This window comes from Corythoichthys intestinalis, chromosome 13 (assembly GCF_030265065.1).
Source record: "Corythoichthys intestinalis isolate RoL2023-P3 chromosome 13, ASM3026506v1, whole genome shotgun sequence".
NCBI lineage: Eukaryota > Metazoa > Chordata > Actinopteri > Syngnathiformes > Syngnathidae > Corythoichthys > Corythoichthys intestinalis.
Genome location: NC_080407.1, coordinates 53,951,242 through 53,969,897, shown reverse-complemented (window position 1 = coordinate 53,969,897; position 18,656 = coordinate 53,951,242). Strand labels below are relative to the sequence as shown.

General features: G+C 41.7%; 1 protein-coding gene across 3 annotated transcripts in view; it reads left to right on the top strand.

Moving 5' to 3' along the window:
• The window catches only part of kdm6ba (lysine (K)-specific demethylase 6B, a), a 66,290-nt gene that overhangs the window by 20,439 nt on the left and 27,195 nt on the right, over window positions 1-18,656 (top strand). The window contains exon 1 of one of the 3 annotated variants that reach the window (XM_057853840.1): window positions 1,013-1,331. The exons of 1 other annotated variant lie outside the window; for it this stretch is intronic. The gene's annotated coding sequence lies outside the window, so the exon portion shown is untranslated. Of the gene's footprint in view, window positions 1-1,012; window positions 1,332-1,464; window positions 1,633-18,656 lie in introns of those variants that run through there. One more of the 3 variants, XM_057853841.1, reaches the window with a different exon arrangement.

The window sequence follows — 18,656 nt, the reverse complement described above, 5'->3', positions numbered from 1 at the left end:
CCAATGCAGATTCTTGACTCTTGACAAAAGTTCTAGCATCATCACCTTGTCCTTGCCCCAGTGCCTTTGCCTGACATGCAGCCCCATACCATCAAGGACTGAGGGAATTTTGATGTGTTCTTTAGGCAGTCATCTTGACAAAAGTTCCAGAATCATCACCTTGTCCTTGTCCCAGTGCCTTTGCCTGGCATGCAGCCCCATATCTTCAAGGACTGAGGGAATTTTGATGTGTTCTTCAAGCAGTCATCTTTGTAAATCTCACTGGACCAGCACCAAACAAATGTTCCAGCATCATCACTTTCTCCAATGCAGATTCTTGACTCTTGACAAAAGTTCTAGCATCATCACCTTGTCCTTGTCCCAGTTTCTTTGCCTGACATGCAGCCAGCCCCATATCATCAAGGACTAAGGTAATTTTGATCTCTTCTTTAGGCAGTCATCTTGACAAAAGTTGGACAAGGTGATGATGCTGGAACGTTTGTTGGGTGCTATTCCAGTGAGATTTACAGGCAAAGGCACTGTGGTTAAATCTTCAATAAATGCAAAAGTTTACATTGAAATTTTAGACAGCTTTCTTAGCCCTACAATTGAAAATATGTTTGGCCTTTTCCAAGATGACAACGCATCATGCCAAAGAGCTAAAATTGTGAAAGCATTCCTTGGAGAGAGACTCATCCAGTCAATGTCATGGCCTGCAAATAGCCCAGATCTCAACCCTGTTGATAACCTGACCACCACAATGTTTTTTATTCATTTCTGAATGCTAAAGAGTTGCCATACTTTTTGCTAGGGGTGGTAGTTGGCAGTCATGTCTAGGGTGAAGCGGAAGTCGCTTGAACCGGCCGTAGTATGCGCACCCATCCGCACCTGTGCTAGTTTGGGCGTGGAGCTAGCTAGTGTGTGTTCGCCAATCCCATCTGTTTGACACACAAGAGGAGGTGGGGGGAGCGCCGGTGGGAGGGAGGGAGGCAGGGAGTAGACGAATAAGAACGAGGCCAGATCAGGCCGAGGGAGGGAGGTGTGTGTGCTGTTTAGAAAAAGGCAGGGAGTGAAAAAACTGGGGGGTTGGGCTCCGAGCGTGTGCGTGTGCGTGCACGAGAGCTCTCTCTGTTCCTTTCCTTTCTTTGTTTGACTACTGAGTGGGAGAAAAAAAAGCGAGACGCAATATCCAGAGAGGGTGAGAAGGAGAAAACGCACCAGAGCCAAAACCGCTGTCACGCTTCTTTTTTGGGAGATCGTTTTTCAAGAAGACAAAAAAGGACTTCAGTGAGGAATAAGGAGGGAGACTATTTCTGCAACTGCTCGATGCTCTTGACAACAATGTCAATTCTGTGAGTGCTTTAGTGCATTTGCTGGATTGTATTTGTGTGCGTGTGTGTGTGTGTGTTTGAGAGAGCTAAGGCGGTGGGGGGAGGCAGGCAGCCTGAGCCATTTAAAGGGAAAACACAGGACACATAGCTGGGAGTGCAGGGAGGGCGGCGGGCAGGCAGGAACGAATGCTGCAGAGCTGCTGGGAATTTTTCAGGGAATCTGCTGAGCCGGCTACCGCTTTGACCCCTTTCGGATTTGGCCTTTTCTCGGGGGGTTGGGACCCGTCGCTCACCAACCCCCCGCGTCTCCCGTCCCAGCCCGGTAAGACGAGTCCCGTCAGACCTGAAGTGAGGGGGCAAAGTTGTCGAGCAGATGGGAGAGGAGCTATGCTAGCAGGCGGCGAGGAATGTGGCACAAAGGGAGCTTGTGTGCTCCAGCTGGGCTCGCGTGCACGCGTGCGCCTCTTTGTGGACGCCACGGAATGTTTATGTCATGGGGCATCCCAAACTTTTGCACAACAAAGGCTCTGCTTTAGATTTTACATTTACCTTGAATCTGGATCACTGAAAGTTGAGGACACGCGCATGGTATCGTGTCCTTTCGTGCTCTTCTGGTCTGTCTGGTAGCGTGAGAAACTCAACACTTGTTTTGGCTAATGAGTCACGTTGTCCTCGCGTAGTAGCTATGTTTAAAGATTCCTAGAAAGACATCTGAGCATCATGTATGCGGTTTGTTGTCTTGTACCCCTCCTCCTACTAGCTAAAGGGAATTTTTGCCCCTTCTTCAGCAACGGAAGTGGAGCGTCGCCTTCTTTTTTTCTTTCCTGTCCAGCTGCGGTAATGCCAGGCGCGGTTCAGCTCAGGTCGCTCGTCATCTGACGACAGGGCACGCAGGATATGCTAATGCTGCGCTAATCCGTTGACGCCTTAATGCTATGTTTAAAAATGAGTTTTTATTGTAAGTACGGACTCATTGACAATCACTGCGACTTTCAATGGCAGTAAATGAATTAAGGGTAGGGCTGCAGCTATTTATTTTTGTAATCGATTAATCGGTGAACTAGTTAGTTCGAATAATCAAGTAATCGGATAAGGAACATAAAAAATTACCTGAGCCGAGCTTTAAACTGCATTTAAAAAATAAATACAATAAATAAGGATCTAAGTACAACAAAAGAACAATTGGCTAACTTACATAGCAAACGTCCGCTAGCTTCAGTCCTATAAAATGCTAACTTTTTTTTTTTTACTTACATACATACTTCAAACACATATTCCTCCAAAACTGGCTAAATATACCTTGAAACTAAATTACGAATGCATTAAAAAAAATACATTAGCTCAAACAAAAACGTATGTTAGTCTTAACAGGGAGCAGCTGGATTCAGCCATGTGAAATGAGTTATGTCATATTCACTGTTGCATCTAGAGGGCAGTGTATCCACCCAAATCTATCAAATTAAATGCAACAACTTTCAAAACAAACCATTACAACGCCACTTTAATTAAACAAATACAATTTGCAGTGAATTAATTTACTACATTGCAAAAGTCCGCTAGCTTCAATGCTATAAATTGCTAACTTTTTTTTTATCACAATACTCTTACCCAATGGTTCAAACACATATTCCCACAAAAAACGGCTAAATATACCTATAAACTAAATTACGAATGCATTAAAAAAACATTAGCTCAAACAAAAACTTAGCTTATGTTGGTCTTAACTGGAAGCAGCTGGATTCAGCCATGTAAAATGAGTTGTTACATTCACTGTTGCCACTAGAGGGCAGTGTATCCACCCAAATCAATAAAACTAAATGCAATCACTTTCAAAACAAACCATTACAACGCCACTTTAATTAAACGAATACTCAAAGCAGTAAAATTCTTTTTTTTTTCTAATCAAATTACTTGAGTTAATTGATTAATCGTTGCACCACTAATTAAGGGTAACCCAAGAAAATCTGAGGTTTAAGGAGATTGCACAATTTAAAGTGGATTAATTTACATAGCAAAAGTCTGCTAGCGTCAATGCTATAAATGCTAACTTTTTTTTTTTACAATGCTCTTAACAAATTGTTCAAACACATATTCTCACAAAAAACGGCTAAATATACCTATAAACTAAATTACGAATGCATTAAAAAAACATTAGCTCAAACAAAAACCTAGCTTATGTTGGTCTTAACAGGGAGCAGCTGGATACAGCCATGTGAAATGAGTTGTCATAGTCACTGTTGCCACTAGAGGGCAGTGTATCTACCCAAATTGCACAATTTACATTGGATTAATTTCGGGCTGAAGCTATCGATTCTTTTAGTCGTCGATTAATTTATGAACTAGTTAGTTCGAATAATCAAGTAATCGGATAAGGAACATAAAAAATTAAAATACCTGAGCTGAGTCTCAAACGGTATTAAAAAATATAAATTGTGCGCAAGCTTAAATGCTATAAAATGCTAACGTTTTTTTTTTTTTTCATTTTTGGCTAACTTACACAGCCGCTAGCCACAAGTCCGCTAGCTTCAATGTTATAAAAATTTTTTTTTTTGTTTTTTTTTTACAATGCTCTTAACAAATGGTACAAATTCACATTACCACAAAAAACGGCTTAATATACCTTGAATGCATCAAAAAAAACATTTGCTCAAACAAAAACTTATGTTGGTCTTAGCAGGGAGCATGTGAAATGAATTGTCATATTCACTGTTGCCACTAGAGAGCTGTTTATCCACCAAAATCTAAACACTTTCAAAACAGAATTAAACAAATACTCGATACAGCAAAATTTATTTCAAATCTTTTTTCGAATAGAATTTATCGAGTTAATTGATTAATCGTTGCAGCACTAGATCAATTTTTGAATTTAAGTTTATTCATTGAAAAACAAAAACACTGAAATTCTAGTTTCCTGCATTGATTTTATCATGTCTAATTTTGACCACTAAACTAATGTGACCAGCTCCATCTAGTGTTAAATCTGAGAATTGCGACAGAATCTAGGCTGAATTTAAGCTTCTTGTGCGGGCCAGATTCAATGATATTTTCATCATTTGACCTCTGAGTTAACGTTAGGTTTGATTCTTTGGGTTGCTTTGAGAGGCAGTGTGTTAACTTGTTGTGTTCCGCACAAACGGGACGACAGTTGTCTACTTCCTGCTCTTCCCTTGCAGATGTGCACCCACTCAACACACAGGAAGAGGCACGTGTGTGTGTGTGTTTTTTTTTTTTAAGTCAGCCGTGTGGGGGTCAGGGTTATGGGGCTGTCCCCTCACAGCTGAAGGAGGCAGATTGTGCATTCATTGGAATGGAGGTTGAGAAAGAGAGAGAGTGGGAGAGAGGAGGGGGTGATTGAGTGTGCTGCCTGCAAGGAAGAGAAAAAGAGAAAGGGGGGAAGGGGGCCGACTGATACCTCATGCTCAAAAACGGGGGGGGCGAGGAGCAGAGGAGGCTGGCTGGCGCCGTGTAAATAAATGCACATTTGCGAGGAACCTCAGGAGCATCTTTAAAGGAAGTCACGCCGATGTGCAAACTTAAGCCACTGACGCAAAAAAAGACTTGTAGTTCTTAAAAGATAAATATTCGTGTGAATTATAATAATTTGAATGTTTTCGTCTTTACAGAATTTGAAAAATTAGTTTAACTCATAGGTCGCCATTGTTGTTGTTGACATTATGTTCAGACTTATATTAACATCTTTTTCACTTGCTGAATGTGCTAGTCCATTTTTATACCCCCCCCAAACTCACGTTTGATTGGCTGATGACTTTAGGCCCCACCCACACACACACACGCACTGCCCGGACGAAAATACAACATGTCACCAAAATGCCGCTTCCTCCTCCCCCTTCAAAGAGGTGGGATATTATAACTTTTTTTCAGCCAGCAGGAGCCTCTGTAAGTAATGTAAAAAGACGTCAATGTTACGGAGGTAGGGAACACACCACAAATTTTGCTACTGAAATTTTGCTACAACCTGCATCAGAGTTTCCATAACAAATTTGCTAACCTGCAAAACTCGATTAGGAAGCTGCTTAGAGAGACGTAGTGCTGCAACGATTGATCGATTAAATCGAGTATTCGATTAAAGAAAAAATATTCAAATTAAATTTTGTTGCTTCGAATATTCGTTTAATTAAAGTGGCGTTGTAATGGTTAATTTTCAAAGTGTTTGCATTTAGTTTATTGGTAAGGGTGGATTCACTGCCCTCTGGTCTGCCCCAAGTTCACATGGGTGAATCCAGCTACTCCCTGTTAAGACCAACGAAAGTTTTTGTTTGAGCTAATATAGTTTTATGCATTCGTAATTTAGTTTATAGGTATATGTAGCTGTGTTTTGTGGGAATATGTGTTGAAACCATTTGTGAAGAGCATTGTAAACAAAACAAAAAAATGTTAGCATTTAAGCTAGCAGACTTTTGCTATGTAAGTTAGCTAGTTGTTTTTTTGTTGTACATAGATCCCCATTTATTTATTTATTTTTTTACTCTTTTTGAGGTTCAGCTCAAGTATTTTGGCCCTCACTGCTCCGTTGGGGGAGACGGTCAAACTCTGCTGTCACCTGCTGTCAACACTGTTGTTGTCCGACATGCCTCCTAGCATGTATTGCAGTGCTACAGATGTAAATGACAATCAAAAATCATGCTCTGTGCTAATTATTTCTTCAGTTACTGTTCCAGTTATTTCATAATTGCCTGTTATGGTATTAGGCGACACTTTATTTGACAGTGGCGCCATAAGACTGTAATTAAACAATCATAATTATGACATGACACTGTCATGAGCATTAATGAATGCTTATAACACATGTCTTGTAGTGTTATCTGGCAAATTATCTCACTTTTGAATGGATGTAAAAGATCCTAGCTGGACATAAATGGATTTGGGGCCTTATTTTTCTGGCTGAAACTTAATGACATCTGTCATAAGCATTTAGTAATGCCAATGATAGTGTAGTATCATGATTATGATTGTCTTATGACAGTATTATGATGCCGCTGTCAAATAAAGTGTTTCCGGATTCCATAACACGCAAATATGAAACAAATGGAACAGCAACTGAAGAAATAATTAGCACAGAACAAAATTTCTGTAGCACTGCAATGGTAGCAGAGGTTGACTGTCCCCCCCCAAAGGGAGCATAGAGGGCCAAATGAAGCTTCTTGACCTAAATTAACCCAAATTACTCAACAAATAAGCCACACTGGACTATAAGCCTCAGCTGTCCTCGCTGTATTATGGGATATTTACACTTTAAGACCAAATGAATCACCATGAAGCTTTGACCCAACTGGCTGCAAAGCTTCATTGCTTCAAGAAGGTTCATTTGGCCCTCACTGCTCACAACCTCTGCTGCCACCTGCTGTCAAGACTATTGTCATCCGACATGCCTCCTAGCATGCATTGCAGCGCTACAGGTGTAAATAACAATCAAAATTCATGTTCTGTGCTAATTGTTTCTTCAGTTGCTGTTCCAGTTGTTTCATTAATTGCTAGCTATGGTGTTTGGTTACACTTTATTTGACAGTTGCGCCATAAAACTGTCATAAGACCATCATAATTTTGATATAACACTGCCATAAATATTAATTATGCTTACGACACATGTCATTTTGCGTTATCCGGCAAATTATCTCACTTTTGAATAGATTTGAAAGATCCGAGCTGGACAGAAAATTGAGTTGGTGACATAATTTGTTGGATGACACTTAATGAACCAATGAACCAATTGGCTACGAAGCTTCATTGCTTCAAGAAACTCATCACTGCTCCTTTGGGGAGACAGTCAACCTCATGCTTTCAACATTGTTATCGTCCAACATGCCTCCTCTAACACTTTATCTGACAGCGGCATCATAAGATTGTCATAAGACCAAATGAACCACCATGAAGCTTTGAACCAATTGGCTTCAAGAAGCTTCATTTGGCCATCACTGCTCCCTTGGGGGAGACAGTCAAACTTTGCCATCCATCCCAACATGTCATCCAACATGCCTCCTAGCATGCATTGGAGCACTACAGATGTAAATAACAATCAAAATTCATGTTCTGTGCTAATTGTTTCTTCAGTTGCTGTTCCAGTTGTTTCATTAATTGCTAAATATGGTGTTTGGTAACACTTTATTTGACAGTAGCGCCATAAAACTGTCATAAGACAATCATATTTATGACATGACACTGCCATGAGCATTAATAAATGCATATGACAGATGTCATTTTGTGTCATCGGGCAAATTATCTCACTTTTGAATAGATGTAAAACATCCGAGCTGGATATCAATGGAGTTAGTGACATAATTTTCCAGATAATACTTAATGACATCTGTCATAAGAATTAATTATTGCCCATGACAAGCTGCACTGGTCTATAAGCCGCAGGATTCTAAGTGAGGGGAAAAAAGTAGCAGCTAATAGTCTGGAAACTACGGTAAATTCTATATCCAGAACCTATGCGAGTGCGCCTCATTCGCTTCCACCGCTAAACGCCGGAGGTCTCCGAGTGCGCTCGGGATTAGCGTTACGTGCTTAATTCTATTACGCGCTAGTCAAAGGAGCTGAGGCGTACCCACTCTTTGAAAGCGCGCTCCATAGCCGTGCGTGTAATTAAACAGGAGGAGGCCTGGAATATAGAATTGCTAAAATCATAGCAAAAATGCATTGCAACACTGTCCTTGCGTTCTATTGAATTTGAAGACGACACTAAATCCGTCATGCTTTTGAAAATGTATCATGAATGAAAAGCGAGTCCCCTGAAATGACTTCAAGCTAGTCGTACGAGTCTTACTGGTTGCTCTCCTTTCAAACAATTAGCCTCTCTGCAGAGAGCTAGCACATGACATATGAGTGACCTTGGCCCTGACTTCAATCAATGCAGCTGATCAGCTTACGCTAATGTATTAACCTGATTGTCAGTCTTAAAGGGATGAGACGGTGTTTTACGCGTGCCTCCATTCCGGTCGCGAGAAACTCTTGACTCTTTGAAGCCTGATCCTGTAGCTCGCCGCTCCTGTAACGAAGCGTTTTGTAAGGGCTTTTAAAGACGTCTGCGTGGTCTGTCCTGGGGAGCCGAGCCCCTCCGTCTCCACCCTCTCGTCTACGTCTTCTCTTATTTCTTCACCCTCTATCATCTCTTATCCTCTTTTCTTGTGCCTCTGTAAGCCCGGTGTCAATCGGAGCTAAAGTCCAGCTGTCCAATGCCTCGCTACGTGAAGTCCAAAGGTCTCGTGGCTGCGATCAGACGGTGTCGATTGCAGAGATCAGAGAGTTGGGGGAAGGTCTTTTTATTGACCTGGCTAGCTGATACGTTCCACTTTGGAACCCTGTACTTTTCAGATAGCCGGTGCGTGGTAGCTAGTGTTGGGTTCCAAGTGAAAAGAAACACAAACAACAAGAAATACATTGAACGCCTACACTAACTATGAATATGTTGGTGCTATCGTCAGCTAGATGTATTTCCGGTTGACAACATGTGGGGGGCCTGTTGACCAGGGAAAGAAGGGAAGGAGGGTGTGGGAGACTGTAAGCTAGGTGATTGGGAGGGGTGTACACAAATCAGCTCTGTGATCTAGAAACCAGTAATTGTGTGAATCCCTTGTGAGTGTAAGCCCTTCGGCAACCAACCCTACGAGCAGAGACGCTTGCCTGGCACTGCCAGACTATTCTCCCTATATTTTTCAAACACTGCGAGAATAGTCTGGGACCCAGCTCCTTGATGGCCTCTCGAGGCGAACAAAATCATCCGTCCAATCATTTTCGATTATTTGCATGATGTATTCTTAACGAACAACGTCACTCTTGTGCGTGGGAAGTCGTCTCAAAAACAACACAGATGGCGTGCGCGAGAGCCGAGAATATGTTCCAGTCTGTGGTAAAATCAGTTTTAAATGACCAAAAACACATCGACACAAGTCATTTACAGCAGTCTGTCTCACACTAGCCATGTTAAATAAACTTCTCCGTTCCCCGCTCGCGCCGCACTAGTTTGTTGTCGCCAAAGGCTATGCTTGTCGCTTTACCAACGTCACGTCTGCTCGTCGCTAATTGGTCCACTCCGCTGTCTGTTTGCTGTGGCTTGCTCCACCCTGGGAATTTGATCCGCCGGACGGTCGCCCGACTCAATCGCTGGAACAGCGGTGAGTCTGGTGTACCCCAGGGCCCCGGCCCCCACCCACTTTGCCCAGGGAGGGAGGACGGTCGGGTGGGGGAAGCCAGCGCAGCCCATCCTTCCTCCCTCAGCCTAGCAAAGGAGCCATCATCAACCCCCCGGGAAGGTGGTCCCTCGGTCCACCCGCGCCCCCATCAACCGGCCTTCAGGGATGGGAAGAGGGGACGCACCACCAAACCAACGCCCATCCCCACCCCTGTCTGCCCACCCGGCCTACAAGCCATACCCAGCCTTCACCCGGCACGGCACGCCACAGGACCCCCAATGGTCCACCAATCCCAGGGCAGGGCAGGGGACACCCAGCCGATACACCGGCGTCCAGCCAGCAACCCGCAACAGAGCGCAGGGCGGATAACCGCTGCGGGGTGACGCGAGATCCGAGCCCCAACCTCCCCCCACTTCCGCATGCGGCAACCCAGGCAGAAGGGAGGCCACGCCCTGGGAGCCATGCCATAGAGAAAAAGTATGGGACCCACCTACCACCCAATTACTTTGGCTGCCAGGGTCCATGTGCAATCTGTTTAGGCGTCACTCCACCCTCTCAGATCTAGCGTGTGATCACCCTTTGTGTGCGGGGATTGTGCAATTGTTGCGCGTCACCTCGCCGCAGGCCCGGCAGGTGTCACGCGGGGCGGATTGCTGGATATACGATACATTGGGCAATATTTACAACGCTGCGATGGCAACCAATCATGGGGACGCAGGAGGGCCTTTACAAATAGGCAAAAGTCCAAATGGATCGACGTTCGGAGTTCAGAAGCAGGACTGAGCGTGCCGCCTCTTCTTCATTACTCGGTTACACCCTCCCCCGCCTCTCCTTTGCCTCAGCGCGCAGTAGCAGAGTGCATCTGTGTCATGTCACAGGGTTCTGGCGTCCTAGAGTAAACCCTTCCCTCCCCCCTCGCTCGCGTATAGCAATCTCACTCTCGCTGGCAATGGTCGGCGGGACGACTCGGCGGCGGCTAAAGCTCGCGAGCGGTGTGTTAGAATGCTGCTTTGTGCGGAAAGACAAATAGGTGAAGACCAGATTGGGTTCCGCCTCATTTCCGCTCTTCTGTGCAGCTGGTCAAGGACAAATGCACGCACAGTAATGCAGAAGGACATGCATTGAAAGTACACGCATGTGGAGATGCAGAGTATTTCCATGGCAACGGCAAAGGGTGTCAGCCAGGCAAGCGTGTAACTTGGCACGGTTTTGCGTGCCTATATACACCACACAGGCGCATCAGTGGATTTCGAAGCCAAGCACGGCACACATCTATTGGAGTATTGATTCTTCGGTTGCCATACCAGCCATGTAGGGCTGCAATAGTCGGTAAAATTTTATTTGACAGTGGCGTCATAAGACTGCCGTAAGACCGTCATAATTGTGACATGATAAGTGTTTCCAAATACCATAACAGGCAATTATGCAACAACTGGAACAGTAACTGAAGAAATAATTAGCATAGAACATGAATTTTTATTGTTATTTACATCTGTAGCGCTGCAATGCATGCTAGGAGGCATGTTGGAGGACAACAGTGTTGACAGCAGGTGCCAGACGAGGTTTTATGACAGTTTTATGGCGCCACTGTTAAATAAAGTGGTACCGAATACCATAGCTAGCAATTTATGAAACAACTGGAACAATAACTGAATAAATAATTAGCATAGAACATAAATTTTGATTGTTATTTATAGAGCTGGGAATCTTTGGGCACCTAACGATTCGATTACGATTACGATTCAGAGGCTCCGATTCGATTATAAAACGATTATTGATGCACCCCCCTCCTTTTTTATTTTTTATTTTTATTTATTTATTTATTTTTTAAAATTTTTGTACATTAGTTCCAAAATTGTTCAAAAATACTCAGGCTAAACCAAACTACTATTTCAGTATCAAGTTAACATATAGCAGTAAACAAATATACAAAAATAACATTAAATAAAAAAACTCCAGTCCCCATTCTGTATCAGCAGCTTTAAACTACATTCAATTAATTTAATGTTGTGAATCAACCGTTAAAGTTGTTAAAATTGCTCCCGTTATTCCATAATTTCTGTTTTGTCTACTTTTGACATGTGAAAGTTTTAAAACTATTTTAAAGATAGATTCAAGTCAATATTTTACCGATTTAGGAGTATTTTAGATAAAAAGTTAATTAGGTTTGCTTGGAAGGTTCGCTACAACAGCATTGCAGGGAGGTTTACTGCTTTAAGATGGCGGCCGTTTACTAACGCCCGCATCTAGCTTTTTGCAGATGTGCTCTTACCGCTACCGAGTCTATATTGCATCTAGTCCTATATAAATGATATCTACCGTAACATTATGTAGCTTAGCTGTACTTGTAGCAGCTTTTCGGCACCAGTCAGGTATGTTGTTGTGTTTTTTTTTTATCTCGTGGCATGAGTTGAGCTAGAGCCGTGAGTTGAGCGTTGGCATTACCCGAGGGGCCGGTTAATGAGAAGCATAATGTTTAGCTACTCCCGCTCCGTTCTGTCCCGAAGTCCGCGCGGCGCGCTGAGTGTGTTGTACTTCCGCTTTACTTGGCATATTTCAATAATCGGAATTTGGATGTTTGTGAATCGTTCTCGAATCTTCCACGGCCGAATCGCGAATAATCTAAGAATCGGAAATTTTGCACACCTCTAGTTATTTACATCTGTAGCGCTGCAATGCGTGCTCGGAGGCATGTTGGACAGCCGGTGACAGACGAGGTTCTATGACAGTATTATGGCGCCACTGTTCAATAAAATGTCACCAAATACCATAGCTAGCAATTTATGAAACAACTACAACAGTAACCGAAGACATAATTAGCATAGAACATGAATTTTGATTGTTATTTACATCTGCAGCGCTGCAATATATGCTAGGAGGCATGTTGGAGTACAACAGTGCTGACAGCAGGTGGCAGACGAGGTTTTATGACAGTGTTATGGCGCCACTGTTAAATAAAGTGTTACCAAATACCATAGCTAGCAAATTATGAAACAACTAGAACAGTAACCGAAGACATAATTAGCATAGAACATGAATTTAGATTGTTATTTACATCTGTAGTTCTGCAATGCATGCTAGCAGGCATGTTGGAGGACAACAGTGTTGACAGCAGGTGGCAGGAGAGGTTGACTGACTGAGTTTAATTAAAGTGGCGTTGTAATGTTTTGTTTTGAAAGTGTTTACATTTAGCTTATTGATTAGGGTGGATACATTGCCCTCTGGTCTGCCTCATTTCACATGGCTGAATCCAACTGCTCCCTGTTAAGACCAACGTAAGCTAAGTTTTTCTTTGGGCTAATGTTTTTTAATGCATTCGTAATTTAGTTTATATGGATATTTAGCCTTTTTTTGTGGGAATATGAGTCCGAACCATTTTTTAAGAGTTAAAAAGTTAGCATTCTATACCATTTAAGCTAGCGGACTTTTGCCATGTAATTTAGCCAATTGTTCTTTTGTTGGACATAGATCCTCATTTATTTATTTTCACTACCGTTTGAGGCTCAGCTCAGATATTTTAATTTTTCATGTTCCTTTTCCGATTACTCGATTATTCAAACTAACTAAACTAAAATAATCGATAGCTGCAGCCCTAGTTAATTGCGTCAAATATTTTAACGTGATTAATTAAAAAAAATTAGTTACCTCCCGTTGACACAATAATTTTGACAGCCCTAGTTATAATTTCAAGAATTTAGACAAGTTTAACATAAAGGAAGTCCTAGACGTTATCAAAATAGTTGTCGATTCATTTGCTAATCGATTAGTTGTCGATTAATCGATTGTTGCGCCTCTACAGGCATGTCGGTGAATGTTAAACTTTCGACTTTGACTCGCTTCCTTTCAATATCTTTGGTCAATGTGACAGTAGAGTTCACCGGCATTGTGCAACATGTAGATATTGCGTACTTGCCAAGGCTTGTCCGGCCTTGCGTCATAACAGACGCGTGCTCCGAAACACACCCCGGAAGTTAAACAAGTACATACAATGACACAAGTTGTTACCCTTACGCTGCGTGGCTGTTTGTTTTTGCCATAAAAAGAAGAAATGTTTTGAGAGGGAAGAAAGGGGAGGCCGTTGAGGCACAACGAGTTAAGGCACGCCAGCAGGGGCGCGTTAGAGACGAAGAAAAGTCTCTTGCGGAGCCTGGTCGGATGCCCTGCCAGGAGGGAGGGGAGCGCTCGTGCTTCGTCCCATGACTGTCATCTGGGGTTGCTCTTTAGTGGTGCGTTTGTGTCGCTGTCAGCAGAAAACCACTTGTGACACGCGCTTGTGCTGATAACTGGGACTGTACTGTTGGGAAATATCCCCAAATGCAAGGGCTACTTAGACATTTTTCAATCTCGAACCATATGGCATAAGAGTAGCTACAGATAAGACGAAGAGTTATAATCAGGTAATCCTCAGGTTACGACGGACTCGATTTAGGAGATTTCGACTTTACGACGTCGGAGTCTCGTCCACCATTTTGTCTCCAGTTATTATTTTGTTGTTGTATAAACAGTACCGTATTGTACCTCACAGTATCTTATTTTTCACGTTTTAATAAGACCTGTCCTGTCTTCACTAAACGTGAAGTTGTTCAGCGATATAGACGTTAAACAAAGCAATTGTGCTTTTTACTTCCTCCAATTTTGACAATTTGTGAAGCTGCAACACACATATGTCCACTTATGTTTAAAACGACACGCATTTTAACAATAAAACACTTGACACAAAAAAAAATTGGTTTTCAGACGTCCATCTAGTCTGATCAATATGTAAATTTAGTAGTTTGAATTAGCCTAATTTGCTTCACAAAAGTCCGCTAGCTTAAATGCTACTAATGCTAACATATTTACGATTCTCATAGCAAATTGCTCACGCGTAACTCCACAAACTGTAGCTGTGAATTTAATTACAAATGCCAACACAAACATATATTAGCCGGAACAACTTGGACGTGTTTTGTCCTCACTAAACGTGAAGTCAAAGCAAGGCAATTGTGCTTTTCGAAGCTTTTTACTTCACTTTTGACAATTTGTATAGCTAGCTATAGGCCTATAGCTTTGTATAGCTATTATATAGACACGTATTTTAACAATAAAACACTTGACACAAAACAATTGGTGTTCAAACTTCCATCTAGTCTGATCAATATGTAAAGTTAGTAAATTAATCTTGCCTAATTTGCCTAACAAAAGTCCGCTAGCTTAAATGCTACAAATGCTAACGTATTTTCAATTCTCATGGTAAATTACTCACATGTAACTCCACAAACTGTAGCTTTAAACTTCATTACACATGTGTACGCGAACATATATTACGGAACTCCTTTGTAACCTGGGTACTACTTGTAGATTAAATTAGCCTAATTTGCCTCACAAAAGTCTGCTATCTTTAATACTAAGAATGCTAACTTATTTACAATTCTCTTAGCAAATCGCTTACACATAACTTCACAAACTGTAGCTTTAATTGCAAAAGAGACAAGTAGTTAGAGCTAGTAATAAATGTATCAAATTCACATGAATAGATGACCCGTCGTTTAAAATGACATGCATTTTAACAGTAAAACACAAAACAATTGGTTCAAACATCCATCTAGTCTGATCAATATATGGAGCCTAATTTGCCTAACAAAAGTCCGCTATCTTAAATGCTACTAATGCTAACGTATTTACAATTCTCATAGCAAATTGTTCACACATAAATCCCCAAACTGTAGCTGTGCACTTCGTAACAAATGCATACGCAAACATATATTAGCTGAAACAACTTACAGCCTCATTTGAGCCACACCAGAGCACAACTGTCCTTAATCCATGTCAGACGAGAGTCTGCTAAGTCATAAGGCGACAGTCCAGCCAAACCCAACGCTGGCACCAGAGGACAGTGGTGCCATAAGACTGTTATAAGACCATCATAATTATGACATGACACTGCTATGAGCATTAATGAATGCTTACGACAGATGGCATTTTGCGTCATCCGGCAAATTATCTCAATTTTGAATAGATATAAAAGATCCGAGGTGGACATAAATGGAGTTAGTGACATCATTTGTTGGATGACATTTAATGAACCACTATGAAACTATGAACCAATTGGCTACGAAGCTTCATTGCTTCAAGAAACTTTATTTGGTCATCACTGCTCCCTTGGGGGAGCCAGTCAACCTCCTGCTGCCGTCCAACATGCCTCCTAGCATGCATTGCAGAGCTACAGATATAAACAGCAATCAAAATTCATTCATTAATTGCTAGTTATGGTATTTGGTAACACTTTATTTTACAGTGTAGCCATACCACAATCCTAATTGTGTCATGACACTGTTATGAGCATTAATGAATACTTATAACATATCATTTAGTGTCATCTGGAAAATTATCTCACTTTTGAATGAATGTTAAAGATCCGAGCTGGACATAACTGGAGTTAGTGACATAATTTGCCGGATGAAACTTAATGACATTAATGACACTGTCATAAGCATTCAGTATTGCCCATGATAGTGTCATGTCATAATTGTGAAGGTCTTATGACAGTCTTATGGCACCACTGTCAAATAAAGTGTTACCAAATACCATAACTAGGAATTAATGAAACAACTGGAACAGTAACTGAAGAAATAATTAGCGCAGAACATGAATTTTGTTTGTTATTTACATCTGTAGCGCTGCAGTGCATGCTAGGAGGCATGTTGGACAACAACAGTGCTGACACCAGGTGGCAGCAGAGGTTGACTGTCTTCCTCAAGGGAGCAGTGATGGCCAAATGAAGCTACTTGAAGCAATGAAGCTTTGCAGCAAATTGGTTTAAAGCTTCATGGTGGTTCATTCTGTCTTATGACAGTCTTATGACACCGCTGTCAAATAAAGTGTTACCTATTAACCCAAACAAAGCAATATAGTGTTGTTTGCTAGCTTGAAGCTAAAGTTTTCGGAGTCTTTTTTTTTTTTTTTTTTTTAGCATCTCCTATTCATGTGGGCGCAAATCAGTTTGTAAGATGCTTTGTTTGGTAAAGTTCATTTGAGGCTCCGAAGAAATGTCAAGTGAACCTGTGATCACTTGCTATTTTATCTAAGAAGGAAAGAGAGAGATCGCTTTTGTGTTTGGAGTGTGAAGCAGTCTGGCCGCCCCGACTTGAAGGCAGCCACTGACTAACTCCACTCACGCCACGTGGGCTCGCACACGCCGCCCGCTACTTGGCGCCGGTTCCAAGTTCACACACGGTGGGGTGTTTTGACGTCAAGGCTCAACTTCTATTTTATTTTAGCTCGAGGCAATTGAGGCCTCCCGATTCGTAAGAGTAAAAGGCAATTTTCAGGCTGTGGGCATAGTTTTCGTTTGTGTATTGTCAGACGGATACATCCAGTATGTGTACAACCCCTAGCAAAAAGTATGGAATCACCAGTCTCGGACGAGCTCTCACTCATTTTATCATGTAGAACAAACTCAGATAAAAAACTTGAAAAAATAATGAATTAGTTCAAAAGTGCAACTCCTTGGCATTCAGAAACACAAAAAGAAATGGATAAAAAACATTGTAGTGGTCAGTAAATGTTACTTTTATAGAGCAAATGCAGGGAAATATATATGGAATCACTCCATTCTGAGGAAAAAACATCGAATCATGAGAAACAAACAAAGAAATAACCATCAAAACACATCTCTAGTATTTAATAGCACCCCCTCTGGCTTTTAGGACAGCTTGCAGTCTCTGAGGCATGGACTTGATGAGTATTCTTCATGAATTTGGTGTCAACTCACTTTGATTGCAGTTACCAGATCATCCTTGCAGGTCGACCATTTTTTTCCATGTCCACCAAGGTTTTCAATAGGGTTGAGATCTGGGCTGTTTGCAGGTCATGACATTGATCAGATGAGTCTATATCCAAGCAATGCTTTGACAGTTTTAGCTCTGTGGCATGGTACATTGTCATCTTGGAAAAGGATATATTTTCAATTGAAGGGATAAGAAAGCTGTCTAAAATTTCAATGTAAAATTGTCCATTTATTGAAGATTTAACCCCAGTGCCTTTTCCTGACATGCAGCCCCATATCATCAAGGACTGAGGAAATTTTGATGTTTTCTTCAGGCAGTAAATCTCACTGGAACAGCACCAAACAAAAGTTCCAGTATCATCACCTTGTCAAGAGTCAAGAATCTGCATTGGATAAGGTGTCAAGAGTCACAAATCTGCATTGGACAAGGTGGTGATGCTGGAACCTTGGTTTAATGCTGTTCCAGTGAGATTTACAAAGATGACTGCCTAAGATAAGATAAGATAGCTGTCTAAAATTCCAATGTAAACTTGTGCATTTATTGAAGATTTACCCACAGTGCCTTTGCCTGACATGCAGCCCCATATCATCAAGGACTGGGGGAATTTTGATGCTTTCTTCAGGCAGTCATCTTTGTAAATCTCACTGGAACAGCACCAAACAAAAGTTCCAGTATTATCACATTGTCAAGAGTTAAGAATCTGCATTGGATAAGGTGATGGTGTCTTGTCAAGAGTCACGAATCTGCATTGGACAAGGTGATGATGCTGGAACTTTTGTTTGGTGCTGTTCCAGAGAGATTTACAAAGATGACTGCCTGAAGAAAACATCAAAATTTCTTCAGTCCTTGATGATATGGGGCTGCATGTCAGGCAAAGGCACTGTGGTTAAATCTTCAATAAATGCACAAGTTTACATTGGAATTTTAGACAGCTTTCTTATCCCTTCAATTGAAAATATGTTTTGTCATTTTCCAAGATGACAATTCATCATGACACAGAGCTAAAACTGTTATAGCATTTCTTGGAGAAAGACTCACCCAGTCAATGTCATGGCCTGCAGATAGCCCAGATCTCAACCCTATTGAAAACCTGTGGTGGAAATTGAAGAAAATGGTCCACAGCAAGGCTCCGACCTTCAAGGATGATATGGCAACTGCAATCAAAAAACCGTTGGCACTAAATTGATGAAGAATAATACTCTTCAAGTCCGTGCCTCAGACTGCAAGCTGTCCTAAAAGCCAGAGGTGGGGCCACTAAATACTACAGATGTGTTTTGATTGTTATTTCTTTGTTTGTTTCTAATGATTCCATATATTTTTCCTCAGAATGGAGTGATTCCATATATATTTCCCTGCACTTGCTCTATAAAAGTAACATTTTCTGACCACTGTAATGTTTTTATTCATTTCTTTTAGTGTTTCTGAAT